We start from the raw sequence: 20,046 nt of genomic DNA on the forward strand, positions 1-20,046 counted from the left end.
TTTAAAAATATAATGCATACCACAATAATGTGTGTATCCTTTCTGCAACGGACAAATAGAACACACCAATGTAGTGCTCAGCACCAACAGGATTGTATTAAGTTGATCTCTGACTAACAACATAGCAACACAAACAGCTTAAATTCTTTGAGTGGCATAAAGGGATCTAGGTAAAATGCATATTGTAAAATAAAAAAACTAAGAAGATTAAATAAATTATTTCCACTAGCCTAAGCCATTCCAATTAGGATGAAATCCAATCAGAAGGAATAAAGCACACTAGAATATTGGTTCCTTGGAACAAAGTAGAATTAAGCTGTTTTCTTTTGGAGGAAGAACTATAAGACAAATAAAACTGTGACCTTCCATTCAAAGACGATGTTAATAGAAATCGCAAAACAGCAGCCAAAGATAAGAATGACTAATAAAGAGCAATGCTTTTAGCATGCTGTGAAGCTGCATATGTACTGGTTTCAAGCAACGCCTCTATAAATGGGGAAGAAGCTAAAGAAATTAGAAGGCTCTGCAAGACTAGTTTTAAAAGTATCTTCCCAGAGTCCTTAGATACGATGCAGATATTAGAAATAAAACTGGAGTTAGCGGGAACATTTTCCCAGAGCAGGAATGGAATAGTAACTGAAAGCCAATGCAAGAAACACTTCGGGTCCTCTACAGAACCAACTGAATTCCCAGGTGGCTCTAGATGGCATGAAGTCACGGTCCCCAGCCATTGGGATTTCCAGCAGCTAAGCATAATTCCAAAGACAGAGCTCCAAAACCAAAATAAGAACGGCTGACAGTTCAGTGACCCTCACCTCCACTTGGCGGTAAAGTCTTAACTCCTGGACCTGAATGGGGACTGTGCCATTCCACAGCAGGAAGACTACAGAGGCTCTGAAGGCAGAAGACAATGATGCTTTGTTGGTGGCTCTCTCCCCAGTACCTAATGCAGTATGTGGTGTAAAAGGCACTTAATCAGCATTTATGGGATGAATGAGGAGTGCCACAGCCATACTGTCAAAATAAATCTTGGCTTTATAATCATTAAAACTAGAATCTTAAGGATAAACATCACAGATTGTATAAAATGTTATCCTAAATACAAATATTTAAAATGTATAGAATAATCACATAAACAATGTAAAAGGAAAGTGTTGTAATCCTTCTTTCTGTGTGTAAGAACCTCTAGTATAGGAAGAAAATCAACATTTTAAAATTATTTGCTTAAGGATCAGGAGATACCTAGATTTTAGTCCTGGATTCAGAGGGACCAAATATGTAACCTTGAGATTATTTAGCTTCCTTCAGACTCTGTTTCCTCTTCCTACCTCTGAAATTCCTAGTCCAATGTGTGCCACCAAATTATCGTGAAAGAAAAGAATGCCTATGAATGGTTTTGAAAAACACAAGTGGCAGACTCTTTACAAAAGTAAAAGTAACTCAATGAAATTGCTGTGACAGCCCTACCTTGTTGATTCAGATTTAACTCAATTCAAATGGTGTCTCTTTAAAATTCAGCATGCATTCAGTGTGGCCCAACACCCGGAAGGCTGTCAGATTCAGAGGAGTTTATAGCCAATCTTGCTCTGTGTTTCCTTTCTTATCCTGTAAAATGTACAACCATGTCCGTCCCTCCTCCTGGCTCCCACCCAGTCCTCCACTCACACATGTAGGCAGCACAGGCTACCTTTAGCTTCCCAGGTACCAGTGGTTCTGAATCACCCAGGAGTCACAAAGCCTTTTGAGGAACACCATGAGCCACCATACACTAAATTCCATCATAAGCATTAGCAACACTGTAAGTGACAGAAATACCTGTAGGTGGAGCAATGATGTCTGTGAAGAAACGAAACAAACAAACAGAAGCTCTAAGACAGGCATGATGCAGAGTTTCTGAGTTTTCCATGATAATCTTATATATGTGCTCATCCATTTTATTATCTTGCAGACACTAGCAAACAAGTGGTAGCAGGCACCAAGGCACAGGTGTTACAAAATTATAATATCGTTAACTACTAAGTATTCAGTGAATTATTATGCCAGGTCTACCCCTGAGGTTGATTCTATTAAGATTGAAAGTCCTCTCTTAATTAGCAATTCTGAATAGTTGCACACCCAATTCTTGCAAGGAGGGTAAAATCTCCCCGTTGATCCTTATCTATCAAGGCTAAGAAAGGATATGTTTGTGATGTTTCCAGGATTATGCAGTCCATCCATTCCCCTTCTCTTAATATTCTAAAATCACCTCCTGAATGAGGACAGAGCAGCAGACTTGAGACCACCTCATACTGGCTACCTACAAATTTTTTTTGGCCAAAATCCGATTTAGAGTGATTCCATCAACTTTTAAGAACTGGTCTCTGCTATGTGGACTGCTTTGGGGATATCACCCTTCACATTATATAGGGAGGAAATGTTTCCTCCCTATTCCTAGGTATCCATATAGAGGATTTGCTTTGCTGCCCCATCCGTTACACCTACCTGTCCAGGGAGACGGAGTGAGTTTCCTGGTTGGTGAGTTTGAGAGCCAGATTGAGCAGATATAGCTCAGCCTCTCTCTACCTCCCTCTTTTTTCGTTGGAGGCCAGGTGACCTTGCAAAGACCCACACACACACAAAAAGGAGGCAGCAGCTTATCACTGTCTGTGGTTGGGTGGGTAATTCTTATTCTGGAATTTGGTAATCAGAGGTCCATTGTTGCCATAGACTTAAAACACATTCTACAGTGTTGGCTTTACCAGTCTAGAGCTGGTATTCAGATCTCCATCTGCTTTACCCCCTTATGTTATCTCTCAATTGGCTCATAACATGGAAAAGCAAGATGTCATCTCAGGGATGTGCCAGTTATTAAGCCACTGTCTCACTGTCACACAGCTCCCGTCTTAAATCTTCTGCTCTGTGCTGGGGCTGGACCTCTGCAGACCAACCACACTTCTGCCTTTGCCGCTGGCACCTGTCAGTCTCTTCCAGTAAAGGCCGCCAGAAAGAGGCTGCAGGCTAGAAGAGCAAGGGCCTTGCTCCTTCCCATCTGCTCCCTGCTGTTGCTTTCCTGTTCCTGTCTTCTACCTGCCAGCAACTCTAGGCTACTGTGTTTCATTCCAGTAGCCCCAGTTTGCAGTTTTTCCAGTACTCGCAGAATCAGCCTCATCCCCTCAAAGACACCAGCCTCAGCAGGCCGGGGCCACCCCCTCAGTACTGTGGATACAGGAACCCATAGCCAGCTTAGGCAGTGCCAACTTGGCTTTTTCCAGCACACTGGGAAAATATCACCATTACTCTAGGATGTGTTTTGTGGATGTAAAAATGTGAGAATGACTGGATTCAATAATGGAGAGAAAGCCTCCTCGGTTCCCTACAACGGTGGCCTCCCCATGGAGCCTGATCACCCGGGATTTCACTGAGCTTGGTGCAGCCCTGGATGACTCCCCATCCCCCTTTCTGTACCTCTGTAGCCCTGTCTGAGGTCACGCAGGAGCAAGATCCATAGCAACATGGGCAGAGGGCACGGAGCCCAAATCAGCCTTTAGGGACATGACTCACTGCTTCTAGAACACACAGTGACCCCTCAGATAATGAGGATCTCTCCTATGGTAAAATAGATAAGGAGGAATGCTAATGGAGGGGGACAAATTCTGTACAGAAAACCAACTGGAAAAAAAGAAAGAAAGAAAAGAAAGCCAACTGGTATCTGGTTCAGTGACAGTTGGTCATTTTGTTTGTAAGAGCAAAACTATGCGAGGCACTTGGCACTCAGAGTCACTTCAGTGACTAGACCAATGGAGCCAGCTATCCCACCACAGACTGCTAGGAGAATGAATTCCAGATAGCCTGTCCCCAAGTCTGTACATTGAAGAATAAAGCAAAGAAGTCAGGAAACCAGATTGTCTTTGGCAGAAGAACAGAAGTCAAGGCACTGTTATAGATTTGTGTCCTCTCTTCTTTTCCAAGGGCAGAAGTCATTATACTGTTTATCTCCCCAAGGTCAAGGGCCTCAAGGAAACCGACTTCAAGGGGATCCCTGGGTGGCTCAGCAGTTTAGCACCTGCCTTCGGCCCAGGGTATAATCCTGGGGTCCCAGGATCAAGTCCTGCATCAGGCTCCCTACCTCTGCCTTTGTCTCTGCCTCTCTCTCTCTTTCTCTGTGTCTCTCATGAATAAATAAATAAAATCAGAAAGAAAGAAAGAAAGAGAAGAAAGAAAGAAAGAAAGAAAGAAAGAAAGAAAGAAAGAAAGAAAGAAAAAAAAGAAAGAAAGAAACTTCAAAATGGAATGTCTGAAAGAAGGGTAAACTGTATCTTGTTCAGAGTTGAACATTTGCAGAGTTCTAGAACCTACAGGCCGTTCTGGGGTCACCTTCAAACATGATAAGAAGCCTTCAGGGTGAAAGCAAGAAGCATGGGTCAGGAAAAGGCAAAAGTCCCTCCTGGAGCCCTGCTATTCCCTAAAGAGCCAGGGATTTCTAGGTGTCCCAAGGAGTCAGGCAGACATTCAGGCACCCCTGGGCATTCTAGGAGACAGCCCAGAGTAGCAGCACTGCCCTAGTCCCACGCACAGTGTGTGCCAGCTGAACATTCAAACTCATCTGAAGGACCAGAGTGATATTTTTCAAAATGCTGGTCCAACTCATTAGTGGGTGGCATTATCAATTTAAAGATTGGAGACCAGCATTCACTATTCACAAACTAGAACAGAATGAATACAAACAAAGTCAGAGTGGCTGCATTTTTGTTCCATGTATGTATAGGATCATGGTGTATTTCTTACTGTGGATCATCGTCAAAACTGTGAAAGCCACTGATTTGGAGAATTCATTGTTGAGCCATCAGCAGTGGGTAAACAAACTTCCCACCAGGCCCTTGATGTCTCTCGGGTGAGCAGATGCAGCCCACCCACCAGCCACCAAAAGAGGAGGCAGGGAGGGAAGGAGAGAAAGGAAACACCAGATCTTGCCCTTCCCTACCGGACTCTCTGAGTGCCCAGTGCCTAGCATCGCTTTGCTCTTACGAACAAAATGGCCAACCGCTACTGAACCAGATGCAGGTGGCTTTCTGTACAGACTATGCAGAGGTCCATCTGTAGGGGGAAGAGATAAGGGGAGGCAGGAAGCCTGAGTTTGAGAATAACACCCAACAGTGGTTGAGGGCATAAAATAACCCGATTGATGGGACAAAAATCACCAGAGCAGACTATACATTATAAAGTTACAAGCCAGAACGGGACCCTTTTTCTTTTAAATGTCTCCTCTGGGCTAGCTTTCGAGCAGTCTGATGTAATAGGTTAAAAAGAAATTTAACCTTCGATGGAAGTGTCAGACTGTACAGAAGCGATGCCTCTCACTTCAGCTAGACCAGAAAGAAGTTCCATAAAAACAGTTAAGTCCACAGCTAGTGATCTGACCTCCCAACAACAATTCTGGAAGGGAGGAACACGGAATGTCATCATGTTATGGACCTGAGTTTGCAGGACAGGTGACTTCTTGCCCAGACATTGTAACCCGCAATTAGTACATACTGTCACCAAGGGGTAATGGTTGCTTAATTATGGTCCAAAGGGCCCCAAGAGTTGAATTCCTATGACTGACATTAATCATAGCATATTTTTCCATTCACTTTTGGGTGGGTTTTTTTTCCCTACAAAAATGTAACTGTTCAAACACAGATGTTGAACAATAGTGTTTTTTCATGCCACGATACAGGATGGGAACATTAGAGAGACAGGCTTTAGGGTAGGCAGAAATGCCCAATTGATTTTTCTCCAGTCCATGGCCAGCATCCAAACAACTGCATCTTGAAAGAAAAAGAGAGAGAGAGAACAAGAAAGAGAAGCAAGATGCCACCCCAATCTTAAATGAGCATATTCTCCACCTGAATCCTTTTTTTTTCATTATGTCTAAAGACATATTAGCTAGCTCCATGTTGCTATCTATTTTTTTGTTTTATTTAAATTTAGGGAGTTTCATTAGTAGGAGTTCAGGATATTGAAGTTTCCATGGAGGATCCAAAGCAATTGGTTCCGACTGCCAAGAAGAAAATTAATACCTCTAAGTGGAATGGACACAGTATAACATCCCTGACTGGGACTAACAGTGTTTGAAACACACGGCTGTTCATGCTGGAAATCCACCCTCACATGAGCTCATCAGAAGCACTTGCTCCAATGGGGATAACAGGAAGGATTTGTTTCAGAGCTCAGCATGCTGGACAATCCTGTCCTCACTGTTTAGGACCTGATTAGAAACAAATGCCATCATCCTTCTAGGCTGTGCACTTCTTAGCGTACTGTGGTTTGGGACACCCAAAAGTCAAGCTTCCATCCAAAATATGAAAAAGAGGCCAAGATTTGGAAGGATTCTCTTTCTTCCTCTCAGTATACTTTCAGAGTTTCTGAAGTATCATTTTTAAGTCTAATGGCAATCATTTTTCAAGTACTTTGCTTTTCTTTGTTGTTTTTATTGTGCTTTAATCCTTTTTAAGACACAGTCTTACTGAGTACTAACCACCAGTAAAAGCCAAGACACACTGATACTTGGGATGGTTCTTCCTTCCAGCTCTCCTAAGGATCCCTGGGACCCCTCAGAACACAGTTTGAAAATCAGTCTGCCAGAATTCTGAAAAATTACATAGATTCAAAACTGTTGAGGAGCTGTAAATACTGCCAGCCTTAAGCTGCCAACTTTCCATTGCACTCCCAAGTTTGTATGACGTAAGTGAAATTTTCATTGTATAAGATCTTCAAGAAAAATAAAAGATTTGTATCTTTATCCACTATTTTGATAGGGACAGACTCCAATTTCAAAGATGCGAGTGAGTCTCTGATTCCATAGATATGCATAAAATTTATTAATCTCAGTGAGAATTAATTACTCAGAACATGAGACCAGATCTTCAGCTGTGGTATTGAGGGATTTATGAGATTTCCAACTTTCCAAAGCTTTTCTATTCTTTTGGTATATTTCCTTCTAATTTTTTCCTATTTTTTTTCTTTTTCTTTGTTCATGTATAGTATGGAAAAGCCTAAAAAGCGGAAAGCATTATCCATAGCTCCCCATACTCCCTAGCCAGTATGTTGGCAGAGTTCTTTCAATCAGAACACTTTTTCTATTTAGTATTTCCTTTGTTTCTCATGAGTCCAGCAACAGGAATAGGGCAGATGTTATTGTACCCATTTAGCAGATGAAGACAGGCTCTATCAACTCATAGCAGATCAGCTTTGGGAAAAGTTCCAGAATGGCATGCCCATTTTCTACTTGTAATTATTCATGATAAGAACTAACAGTTTCCATCTACTTCAAATAAAAATGGAATCCTTCCTCTGACTTCTTACAGAGGAGAGATAAATTACCTGTGATTATCGATGCACTTAGTATCAGAACCAAGGCTACAACCCAGGTCGACTGATCATCAGCATCAATTTTCTCCACAGAACCTGCAAGGCTGAACTGCAACACATTTTTCCCCTGCTTCCCCAACACCACTTCTGCCCCCATGACTAGGAGAAGGAGCAAACTTGCAAAATTCACATTTTAGCCCTTGTGGACAAAAACCTCAAGGGAAAATACCCATAGCAGAAAAACTAAAGGGAAGTAGTAAAGTTTATGGAAAGGCAATAATGAAGTAATAGGAGAAAGATGTGCAGAAAGCATCCTGTGATGTTTTGGCCAAGAAGAGAGAAAGGGAGCTAACAAAGTCAGAAAAGTCGGAAGAATATAGTCTGGCCCGTGCAGAGTAATCAAGTCCATGGCAATAAAAATTCATTATGAACAAATCTCATTTAAAAACAAACTCCCAGAGGAACTAATTACACTAAATGTTCTGGCAGTGACTTAGGTAGTACTCATTTCTAAGCCACCCTGGGGGATGTGAAAGTCACCACGTTCTATAGCAAACGGGGGCTGCTAGAGTGCCTATCTCCTGCCAAACAATAAGCTTCTGTCAGGTTAGTGTTCTATCAAGCCTGTCAATTGTAACTTATTTTGTGTTAGGAGACAAGCTGGCACATTGTATAAAGGTCAAGTGGAAAACTGTCCCTTCTGCTACATCACTGTCATCAACTGATAAAGGTCATTCCACCCAATACATCGCCATGACTGAAAATAACTTTGTTTGTCTAACAAGTGAAATATTAAAAAGTCCCTTTGCTGTGGGCTTTCTGGTTTCTCTCTGCTCTCAAAAGGTATTCAACTAGGCACTCCAAGGTATTCCAGCTGCTGCTCTGACAATAACTTTTTTATAAACAAATATGAACAGAAAAACACAAAGACAGCAAGTCTAAACTACTATATAGACTGATCATATTTAAATACTGGTGATTGTAATTGTCGCAATCACATCTAGCATTATATATAACCCAAATGTTCAGCATACACCATCTCATTAAATCTCAAAACAAATCTGATATCCCATCTTATAGGTGGGAAAATTTGAAGCTCGGAAAGATTACATGATTTGTCTAAGCTTACACAGCTAGTAAATACCAGAAGCTAACTTTGTTGTCAGGCTTTTAATTATGTTGACCTGAAAGGCACTAATACTTTATGACTCTATTAGTTAGTAGAGTTACCGACTATTAAGAACAAGATAACAATGACAATCATCATTGGTAGATAAGATGTATTTAGAACATTCTTTTGTTCATTCAACAACCATTTCTTAAGAGTTGCCTTAAGAGTGCCTCTCGGGCACCATGTGAGGCCCGAGATTTTTTTTAAAAAGTTAAAATTAGACAAGGTCTTATTCTCTCCCCCAGACAGCTTACAGTTCAACCAAGAGGACATCCAATAGCTATTTTAGAACATAATATGGACAGGGCTAGGGAACATGCAAAAAAGCCAAAAGAAAGGACACTGAAACCAAGACTTGGATGATCTCATAGGACCTAAGAAGGAAAAGGGGGAAGTGAGTGCAGGGAAAGGTGTAAACTGATCAGGAACAGATTTCCTGCCTTCAGGAACCACTGGAGCACTAGGGAGAAAGCTACTGGCAGGAAAATAGTGGCAAGAAAAGAAATTAGTAAGCTAGGCAAGGGCCAGAGTGAGACAGGGTTACTGCAGGCTACGTTTACCAATTACCCTAAAGATGTCCATCACAGAGAGGTGAAATGGGAATGGGAACCTACAAGCATCTGAGAAAGAAAACTGGTTACAAGGTGAAGGATAGATCGGAGCAGGGCAAGAATGCAAGCAGGGACCCTGTAAGAGACAAGTGTGTTGGTCCAGGCAAAAACCAGTAAGATCTAAGGTAGGAAGGAAGAGATACTGTGGGGATGAAATCGAAAAGATATAGTGGCTTAAGTCCAGGGGGAGGGGAATGTCCAGCACAACTCCCAATTTTTCTTCCTTGGTGCCATTCATGGCAGAAGGAACTACAGCAAGAGGAGCTCGGCTGTGCCAGAGATCAAGAATTTCTAGAGGAAAGGATGGATCTTAGGTTTTACACAATAGTTTTGGGGGGCGGGTAAAGTGATGTCACAAATACAAGTCCTTTTCCCTTATCAATGGAAAGATCCAGCTTTAAGGAAACAAAGGTACCTGAAAACCATTCTCAGGCTAGAATGAGCAGGCAAACAAAGTATGGAGGTGACAGAACTGTGGGACGAATGTGTTCACAGAACATAGAATGTGCTTTACTTTACAAGACCACTCAGTCCCCACACTGAAACCGTGTACTGCCACTTTGTCCCACTTGGTCTTGTCTTTCCTTGTTGAAACAAGACCCAAAGGCCAATGTACAATCTCACACTAATGGCTCAGGGAGGCAGAGGGAGCAGAGAGAGCGGTTTAAAACTGTATCAAGGATCCTGGTCATGACCCCCCAGCCCCCACCACCAAAGTAGAGGTGAACAATCACCCCTAGAGCTTTCTACTCAGAACCCATGGGGATGCTCTTTGGTTCTGCAGGTGCCTTCCTGCCCCCCAACTGAGGATTTTGGTAAACAAAGATTTTCTGTTTCCAAGTCTTACAGAAAACTTACTCAAATTTCCGTATATAACTTTTTTAAAAAGTGGGTCACGATTCATCTCTAAAAGGCAGGGCCTCTAGAGCAGCTGATATATTCGTGCCATGCTTTCAGCCCTTGCTGATTTGGAAGCAAGAACAGCAAAGAGAGCAGCAAAAGACACACTGCAGAGCTTGTTAAACCTGGAGGGAACAGCCACTCCAGGTTCTCTTCTGGTGTGACTCTCTGTCATCCAGAATGTGATGGGAGTATATTTGCTGTCAGTTTCTTATTAGACAGGACGCAAGATTTAATTAAGTGCCTGGTCAGTTTATAAAACCTGGTTAACTGTCCAACGATACATCACTTGTGCAAGGGGCCCCAAGTAGGGGCCAGGGCACCATATCATTGCCATTATGCAGAGGAAATGAATGCCATGTTTGTAAATGACTGTTTTAATTGGATGGATTAATAATTGTCTGGAAACTGACACTTAACGCTCTCTGCCCATGAAGTTACAGGTCACAGAGCAGCAGAGACCCACACAAAAATGACCAGAGCACAGAATCTATCTCTCTTCAATTCTTCTTCACTTTTATTTTTAGCCCCCCATTTGTCTCAATGTCCTCTTCTTCCATTTTTTCCCACCCACCCTCAAAACCAGGATACCTAATTTCCTCAAAGCTCAAGCAGAGTTTCAGTCTTGTTTTCTCAATGTCATCCAATGTCATACAACAGAGAATGAGGCAAAGAACAAGATTCAAGGTCATGATATTTACTGCCGAGAAGAAAAATAGTTTGCCACAGGAAGACGTGAAGAGTAGTCAAGCCTTAAATGCCTCATTATAATTTGCATGTTTTAATATGTATTGCTTTACCTCATTTCCGAATTTTTTGCAGCTGGAAAGAAATCAGGCTATGTGCAAATAAGCTACTTATTGCCAAATAGAAAGTAAGAAGCCAAATCATTCTATCTTATTTCTTTCCGTGGTACTGATGCTAACTACTGGCAGAGATTGTACAGAAGAAGCCATACTTCACACTGTGTTTTCAAGCCTGTGCACCAAACTCCTCACACACACTATTATCACATTTAACCTTCCACCCTCACAGGGGGTAGGTATTCTTGCTCCTAGTTTATACAGGAACAAACTGGTGTTCATGAACAGATTACAGGATAAAAGGCCCCCACCACACTGACACAGAGTCCCCTTGCCCAGTCCTGGGACTCTCCACTCTTTGTGCTGAGCTGACCTCACCCAGAGGTACAGAAGGGGTTATTATTAAACATTTCACAGCTCGTTGTATGTAAACTCTGCCTCAACTAAAAACATACAGAAAATTAAAACTAAATATGTAAATAAGCACTTGTTAAATCTGTTATAGCTTGTGAAGGTATTTTTAAGTACTGACTATCCCAGGTTGAATAAATTAATTATTACTAATTGTCACTTTGCGTAAAAATAGAAGGGTTAATCCTGCCAGTTGAATTCATCAATCACTCAATTCAGTGACAAGACATGGGCCAATCAGCCCCATAATAACCAACTGATAGATTGAGCTTTTTCTCAATCTAACACACAAAGCCCCTCTAGATGCTGCCACAGTCAGAGACAAATCAAAGGTTACTTTGCTCCCCAGGGAAGATTAGGACAAGTGTCTGGGAAAATCTCTAAATAAGAGGCAAATTCAAATATGTGAGAGCAGGTTTTGGAAAGGGAAGGACTGTATTAATTCACCACGGCTTCCCATCGTCCAGCAGAGTGCTAGGAAACAGCAGGCATTCAATAAATGTTTCCTGACTAAATGAATAAACTCTGTACAGAGTGTTTCCATGTTAATCTTCTTGTATATTTTTAACATCCCTCATTTTGAAATTCATATGTTGTTCTCAACCATTCTTAATTACTTCCTGTGTTTCATGAAGCAGTAAGTGAACTAGGCTACTATTTTTATCTGCTCACCACCAGTTCCCTCACCTCCATAGCAGACATACCCACCGCGTCAGAGAGACAGACAGGTAAACACACTTGGCTCATGACACTACCTCACCCCTTCAGCTACAGCAGCTGATCCCAGGAGTTTCCACCTGCCCCAACCTCAATATGAAAGTTTTCATACTGGAGCCACGGAGGGCAGACCCTTTTCTTCTCAAGTCACGGTGCTGTTAGTATAAAAGTCTTGAATTACCATGTGGAATAGTTGTGGTATGATCATTTTTAAATGTGCCTCCATCAAAAAGTGGCCTAATTCTCTGCTTGAAAATGGGCTAACTTTGGTGACTTGCTTCAAGTAAACAGAATCTGGTGGAATTAACACTACATAATTTTTTAAATGAAGTCATAAATACAATAGATTTTCTTCTGCCTCCCGTCCTACCTCTCTCCACTGCTCCCCCCAACTACATTCTCCATCATGCTGTAAGGAAGCCAAGAAGCCCCATGGAAAGGCCACAAATGGGCATTGCAGCTACAACCCCAGCTGACAGGCAGCATCAACTGCCTGATACAAGAACAGGCGTGCAGATGATCACAGGCCTCTCCAATTCTGTGAGCGGCCCCAGCTAAGGCCATATGGAGCAAAGAAGAGCTATCTCTGCTGAGATTTCCCCCAATTTTAGATTTTTTTAAGCACAATACATGTTGTCATTTTGATAAGCCTCTAAGATTGGGGGGGGGGGTTCATTTGTTATTCAGCAATAGATAACAGGAACAGATTTTAGTGCCATAGTAGGGTTCTCCCATAGCAAAGCCCAAAACATGTGGCCACAGATTTGGGATTGGGCAGTACATGGAAGCTGGAAGGGCCCTAAAGACACGGGAGAAGCACAGCTGACCTTAAGGAGGCTGCTGGGAAGGACTTAAAGGAGAAAGATGAAAATGTTATCAGAAACTGGAACAAAGGACAAAAGTTCGAAAACACTGTCACCCAATGTGACATGATACAGAGTGTACCTATTGAGCTGGGTGGTCTGGCTAAGGAGTTTCCCAGGCAGCAGGTGAATTCCCTGGCTTCTCCTTACTAGCCACAGGACAATGTAAGAAGAGAGAAAGAAGCTAAGGAAATGCTTTTGAAGCCAGGACTTGCTGGGCTTGAAATCAACACTGTTCCTTATCTCCAGTGTCTTCAGATGACAAATAGTGCTAAGGTTAAGAAATGGCTTCTAGACAAAGATCAAATCCAGAGTGCTGCCTGGAAAATATGGTCAAAGATGAAGCCAAAGACATAAACTATAAAACCCTTTCTTAGATCTCAGGAAGATCACAGACACTTTCAAACAGTCAAACAGCCCTGTAAGAATCTTAGGAGCATTGTTCCCCCCACCCCCGCATACCCCACCCCTCACCACCACCACCCCCCCGCATCTCACCCCCTGTGAGCCTTATAGGGAGCCTGAAAAAGAGGCTATTCTTGAAGAGATCCATGGGCATAGATTTGTCTGATGGAGTAGATTATACATTGATTCATATGAAACCCAAAACATTTTTAAAAGAATTATGTCAAGTTGGAAAGAACAAGGATGGTATAAGATGACAAAAAACATTTAGATTCCCAAACTTGTAGGGGTGGAAAGCAGGCTGAAAAACTACTTGGCTCCAAACTCAGGCTGCTGTTTATGGACAAGGAAGGATGACTCAGGATGTAGAATCAGGAGCCCATAGGTCAGAGCTGAGTGCCATGAAAAAATCACTTGCAGGCAGTAGGGATAAACCCTAATCAAGGATTGACAACAGGAGCTCAGCTGCATTTCAAAATTGCCATGGACCCATGGCTGCCTGTGCCTCCTATTTCTCCCCTTTTTGAACAAGGATCTGTAGCAGTGATCTTACACCTGTCTCACTGCCATAGGTTGGGACTGTGGGGGTTGACAAGCTGTATCTTCAGTACACAAGTGTTCCAAGGAGCTGTGCTTGGAGACTGCCACCTGAGGAGTCTCACCTGCAGCAGCACCTGATTAGACATGGAGCCCCTGGACATCAAGCCTGAACCTGGTGCCATAATATGTGACACTGTTGAGGGGTTTTGAATGTGGGTGAGTATATTTTGCATGTGGAAAGAATGTAAAATCACAAGAATAAAGGGCAGTCTGTTGTGGCTTCAAAAGATACCACAAATTCTTTAGCCACTCCTCGCATCAATAGATGGATAATTACTCTGCCCTCAAGTATGGATCACATCACACTTAGTGATTTCTAATGAGTAAATGCAGCAGTGGTAACGCTGCCTGACCCTCAAGTTCAGTCCACAATAGGTACTACTTCTTGCCCAGCTCTCTCTCAGGATATCATCACCATACTGCAAGGCAGGCACAGAGCCATAGGCTACAGGTGTCCCAGCCCCAGTCCCAGCCAAGTACCAAGCATCAACCACCAGCCACAATGAGTGATTCACAATGCGGGTGATTCCAAGCCCCAGCCTTCAAGCTGCCCTGGTTGATGCCTGGGGTAGAGATAAGCTACACCCACTCAGCCCTCCCCACAATGCAGACTCACAAGCAAAATAAATATTTTTGTTGTTTTTCTTAAACAGCTTTATCAAGTATAATTCACATGCCATACAATTCACCCATTTAAAAGATATAATTCAATGGGTTTGGGTACATTGTATTAATTTTTTAAATTATTATAAAATATGTATACTGCAAAATTTGCCATTTTAGCCATTTTTGAATAATTCAGTGGCATTAAGTACATTCACAATATTGTGCAATCATCACCGCTTACCATTTCTAAAATTTTATCATCTCAAACAGAAACTGTGCAACCGGGGGGACGCGCCGCCGGGGCCCGCCCCTCCTCTCCCCTCCGCCCCTCCGCCCCCCCCACCCCCGAGGGTGCCCGCTCCGCCCCGGCGGCCGGCGTGGGGCACTCGGACACTCGGCTGAGGAGCCAGGTGGACCGCCTCGCGGGAGGGACCGGCGCGCCGCCGAGGGGCGCCGGGGTGTAAAAAAAAAAAAAAAGAAAGAAACTGTGCAACCATTGAGCAGTAACTCCCCATCCCCCTTATCCCAGTCCCTATTAACCTCTTTCTTTTTAAGATTTTATTTATTTATTCATGAGAGACACAGAGACACAGGTAGAGGGAGAAGTAGGCTCCCTGAGGGGAGTCTGATGTGGGACTCCATCCCAGGACCCAGAGATCGCCACCTGAGCTGATGGCAGACACTCAAACACTGAGCCACCCAGGTGTCCTGTCCCATTAACCTATTATCTGTTTTGTTTCTGAATTTGCCTGTTCTAGGTATTTCATGTAAGTGGAATCATACAGTATTTGTCCTTTTGTGTCTGGGCTATTTCACTGAACACAATGTTTTTAAGATTCATCTATGCCATAGCATTTATCAGGATTTTATTCCTTCTCATGGCTGAATAATATTCCATTGTATGTATATGTCACAGTTTGTTTATCCCTTCATCTACTTATGGACATTTGGGTTTGTTGCAACTGCTTGGTTAATGCAAATGATGCTGCGTGAACATTAGCATACAAATATCTGAATGAGTCCCTGCTTTCAATTCCTTTGGGACCATACTTAGGAGTAGAATTGCTTGGTCATGAGGTAATTCTATGTTTAGTTTCTTTAGGAACTACCAAGCTGTTTTCCATAGCACCGCACCATTTTACATTCCTACACCAATGTATGAGAGCTCCACTTTCTCTACATCCTCACCAATGCTTGTCATTGTCCATTTTTTTGATAGCAGCCATCCTAGTGAGTGTAGTTTTGATTCACATCTATACCTCAGCATTGTTGATATTTGCATCTATAAGTGATATTGATCTGTAATTTTCACTCTTGTGAGTCTTCATCTGGCTTTGATATCAGGATAATGCTGGCCTCATAGAATTAATTAGGAAGCGTTCTCTACTCTTCTTCATAGCAGTTAGAAAAGAATTAATGTTAAATTCCCTGAAATGGTTCATAGAATTAACCAGTAAACCATCTGGCCTGGACCTTTCTCTGCTAGGAGGTTTTTAATTACTAATTCCATCTCTTGACTAGTTCTTGAGTCAGTGTGGGTATTTTGTGCTTTTCAAAAAATTGGGCCATTTCATCCACGATATCCAATTTGCTGGCATAAAATTGTTCATAGTATTCTCTCATATTCATTTTTATTTCATATGTTTGGCAGTAATGTTCTCGTTTTCATTTATAATTTTAGTTATTTCCATCTTCTCTCCTTTTTTCTTCTCCAATTTTGTTGATATTTTCAAAGAACTAAATTTTGATTTTATTGATTCTTTCAACTGGTTTTCTATTTTCTATTTTATCTCTGCTTTAATCTTTATTTCCTCCTGTTAGTTTTGGGTTTAGTTTACTCTTTTTTCTGGTTCATCAGTGTCTAAATTTAGGTTATTTTTCAGATATTTCTCCTTTTTTAAAAATACCTATAGGGGTACCTGGATGACTCAGCCAGTTAAGCGTCCAACTCTTGGGACACCTGGGTGGCTCAGTGATTGCACATCTGTCTTCAGCTCAGGTTGTGATCCCAGGATCCTGGGACTGAATTCTACATCAGGATCCTGGCAAGGAGTCTGCTTCTTCATCTGTCTATGTCTCTGCCTCTCTCTCTGTGTCTCTCATGAATGAATAAATAAATAAAATATTTTACAAAAAATAAAAAGTATCCACTCTTGATTTCAGCTCAGGTCATGATCTCAGAATCATGAGATCAAGATTCTCTCTCTCCCTCTCCCTGACTCACTCCCCACTCTCTCTCCTCCCTAAAAATTTATTTATTTATTTATTTATTTATTTATTTATTTATTTATTTATTAAAATAGGTATTTACAGCTATAAATTTTCCTCTGAGCACTGCCTTACTTGCCTCCCATAAATTCTGAGATGTTTAATTTTCCTTTTCATTAATCTGTAAATGTTTTCTAATTTCTTTTGAGATTGCTTTCTTACCCATTAGTTCTCTAAGAGTGTGCTGCTTAATTATTATGTATTTTGTACATTTTCCAATTGGCCCTTGGTTTTCATTTCTAGCTTCATCACACTGTGGTTGGAGATAATACTTTGTATGATTATAATCTTTTAAATTTATTGAGATTTCTTTTGTGGCCTAACATGTGATCTACCTTGGAGAATGTTCCATGTGCACTTGAGAAAAAAAATGTATTTTGCTGTTGATGGGGTGTTCTATATATGTCTGTCAGGTCTAGTAGGTTTATAGTGTTAGTCAAGCCTCTATATCCTTATTGATTATCTGTCTAAATGTTCTTGCATTATTAAAATGGTATATTGAAGGCTCCAACTATAACAGAGAATTATTTCTCCCTTATATTTTGTCAATACTTATTTCATATATTTTGGAGCTCTGTTGTTTGGTGCATAGATGTTTAAAATTATTGCATCTTCTTGATGTTGATGCTTTTATCAATATATAATGCCTCTTTGTCTCATAACAGTTTTTTACTTAAAGTCTATTTTGTCTAACAACGTAGATCCCCAGATCTCTTTTGGTTACTATTTGCATGGAATATCTTTTTCCATTCCTTCACCTCAATCTATTTTCCTTTGGGTCTAAAATAAGTCTCTTGAAGATAGTATACAGTTGGATCATTTTTTTTAATCCACTCTACCAGTCTCTGTCTTTTGATTACAAAGTTTAATCAACTTAGATTTAAAGTAATTCCTGATAAAGTAATTCCTGATAAAGATTTAAAGTAATTCTGTATGTCTTTCTTTTGTTCACCTCATTGCCTCCATTACTGTCTTCTTTTGTGTTTAATCAATTTTTTTGTATTGAACTGTTTTGATTCCTTTTGTGTATATTTTATTGGCACATCCTTTGTGGTTGCCATGGGACTACATTTGCCATTTTAAAGTAAAGACAGTCTAATTTGAATTGATACCAATTTAACTTCAATAGACTATAAAAACTATGCCCCTATACAGCTCCTTTGTTATTGCTGTCACAAATTACATCTTTTTATCATGTACACTCAGGAACATGGATTTATAATGCATAAATTATAAATTTTATGCATTTGTCTTTTCAATCATATAGAAAACAAAAAGTGGAGGTAGAAGCCAAAAATAGAACAATACAGGCTTTTATGTTTGCCCATCTATTTACCATTACTGAATTATTTATTTCCTCACATGGCTTCAAGTTATTCTCTAATGTCCTTTCATTTCTACCTAAAGGACACTCATTAGCATTTCTTGCAGAGCAGGTCTAGTGGTAATGAACCCCTTTAGCTTTTGTTACCTGGAAATTTCTTACTATTTCCCTCATTTTTTGAAGGACAGTTTTGCTGGGTATAGAATTCTTGATCAACAATTTTTTTCTTTCCACATTAAATATATCTTCCTTGTGCCTTCTGGTCTTCATGATTTTTGATAAGAAAATAGCTGTCAATCTTATTGAGGATCCCTTGTATGTGAGGAATTGCTTCTCTCTTGCCGCTTTCAAGAGTCTCTTGTCTTTGACTTTTGACAATTTGATTATGTGTTTCCCTGTGGGTCTCACTGAGTTAACCTTAACTTGTAGTTTATTGAGCTCTTGAATTTGTAGATTCATGTATATCACCAAATTTAGGATGTGTTCAGCCATTATTTCTTCAAATATTCTCCTGTCATTCTCTCTTTTCCTTCTGGAACTCCTATAAGTATATGATGGTCTGCTTGATAATGTTCCAGTAGCCTCTGAGGCTATCTTCAATTTTCTTCATTCTTTTCTCTTTCTCCTCTTCAGACCAAATTATTTCATTTGTCATATCTTAAATTTGCTGATTGTTTTTCTGCCCACTCGGATCTACTATTGAGCCCTTCTAGTGAATATTTTGTTTCAGTTACACTTTTCAGCTCCAGAATTTGATTACTTGTTACAACTTCTTTCTTTATTAATATTCTCATTTTGTTCATATGTTGTTTTTCTGATTTCCTTTAGTTCTACATCCATGTTTTCTTTAACTCTTTGGACGTCATTAAGACAGTTGTTCTAAAGTCTTTAATAAATCTGATATTTGAGTTTCTTCAGGGATGATTTCTGTCCATTTATCTTTGCTTGTTCAATGGGCCATGTGTTTCTATTTCTTTGTATGTCTTGTGATACTTTGTTGAAAACTGATCATTTAAATATTATAATGTAGTAACTCTGGAAATCAGATTCTCCAAATCCCCCAGTTTGCTGGCTTTGTTGCTGTTTTTGCTGTTGTTTTTACCATTGTTGAAGGCTACAGTAGTCCATCTGTTTAGGTAATTTTCCAAACTATTTTTGCAAAAACTATATTCCTTGAAGAGTCTTATAACTTGTGTTTAGCCAGTGTTTAGACAAAGAGTTCCTCAAATGCTGGGAGAAAAAGAAAAAAAAAACAGAAAAGAAAGCACAGGGAGAAATAGCACAGAATAAACACACAGAAAAACACCAAAAATGAACAAACAAATTTCTCTCCCAGTCTTTGCACTGCTGGGGCACACCAGCCTCCTTAGGATCAGACTGAGGTAAAAGTTTAGTCTTCTCTTTCTTTTTTCTAAGTATGTATCTTTCTCTGAACAAATAAGTGGTTTTCTAAATTTCTATATATACACAAGTGCTTTTGAATATCCCAAAGGTCTCCCCAGCTGTTGCTCCTGGGCAGGAGATAGCCTGCTGTATCTCTCAATCAGTAACTTTTGTCCAGCTGTTTTCAGTTCGTTAGTCCACCTTGCAGTGTTTTCAAGCAATGCTTGCCATTTTTCTAGGCTCCACCCTAAGTTACCCAAAAGAAAGACAAGCACTTGATGTCAGTCCTTTAGGTAACCCAAAACAGGTTAGAATAGACTTATGTAATAATTTTCCAGTAAAATCTGCTCTGCTCCCCCTGGAATCAGGGACCAGAGTCCCACACCAGGAATGTGAGCTGTCATCTCCAAGGTCACTGCCATCCTGGGGAGGAGTAGGACAAGGGCAAGTAGAAATGCCACAAAGTCCTCCCACTATTTTCAAGTTGCCTTTTTCTTGGTTCAAGGTTTGCTTGGTTACACTAAACTTTAGGCTATTTTCCAGAGTTCAAAAAGGTTGGTTCTGACGGTTTATATTTCTCTATTGATGTTTCTGTGAGGGAATGAATGCTTGGAGTCACTTACTCTACTATTTTCCTGATGTCATTCCCTGACAT

At 40.7% G+C, this 20,046-nt stretch overlaps 1 protein-coding gene across 3 annotated transcripts in view; it reads right to left on the bottom strand.

Annotated features, from left to right (window-relative positions):
- The window catches only part of DISC1 (DISC1 scaffold protein), a 352,717-nt gene that overhangs the window by 265,149 nt on the left and 67,522 nt on the right, over positions 1-20,046 (bottom strand). The window lies entirely within an intron of this gene.

Source organism: Vulpes vulpes, chromosome 4, assembly GCF_048418805.1.
Source record: "Vulpes vulpes isolate BD-2025 chromosome 4, VulVul3, whole genome shotgun sequence".
Taxonomy (NCBI): Eukaryota; Metazoa; Chordata; class Mammalia; order Carnivora; family Canidae; genus Vulpes; species Vulpes vulpes.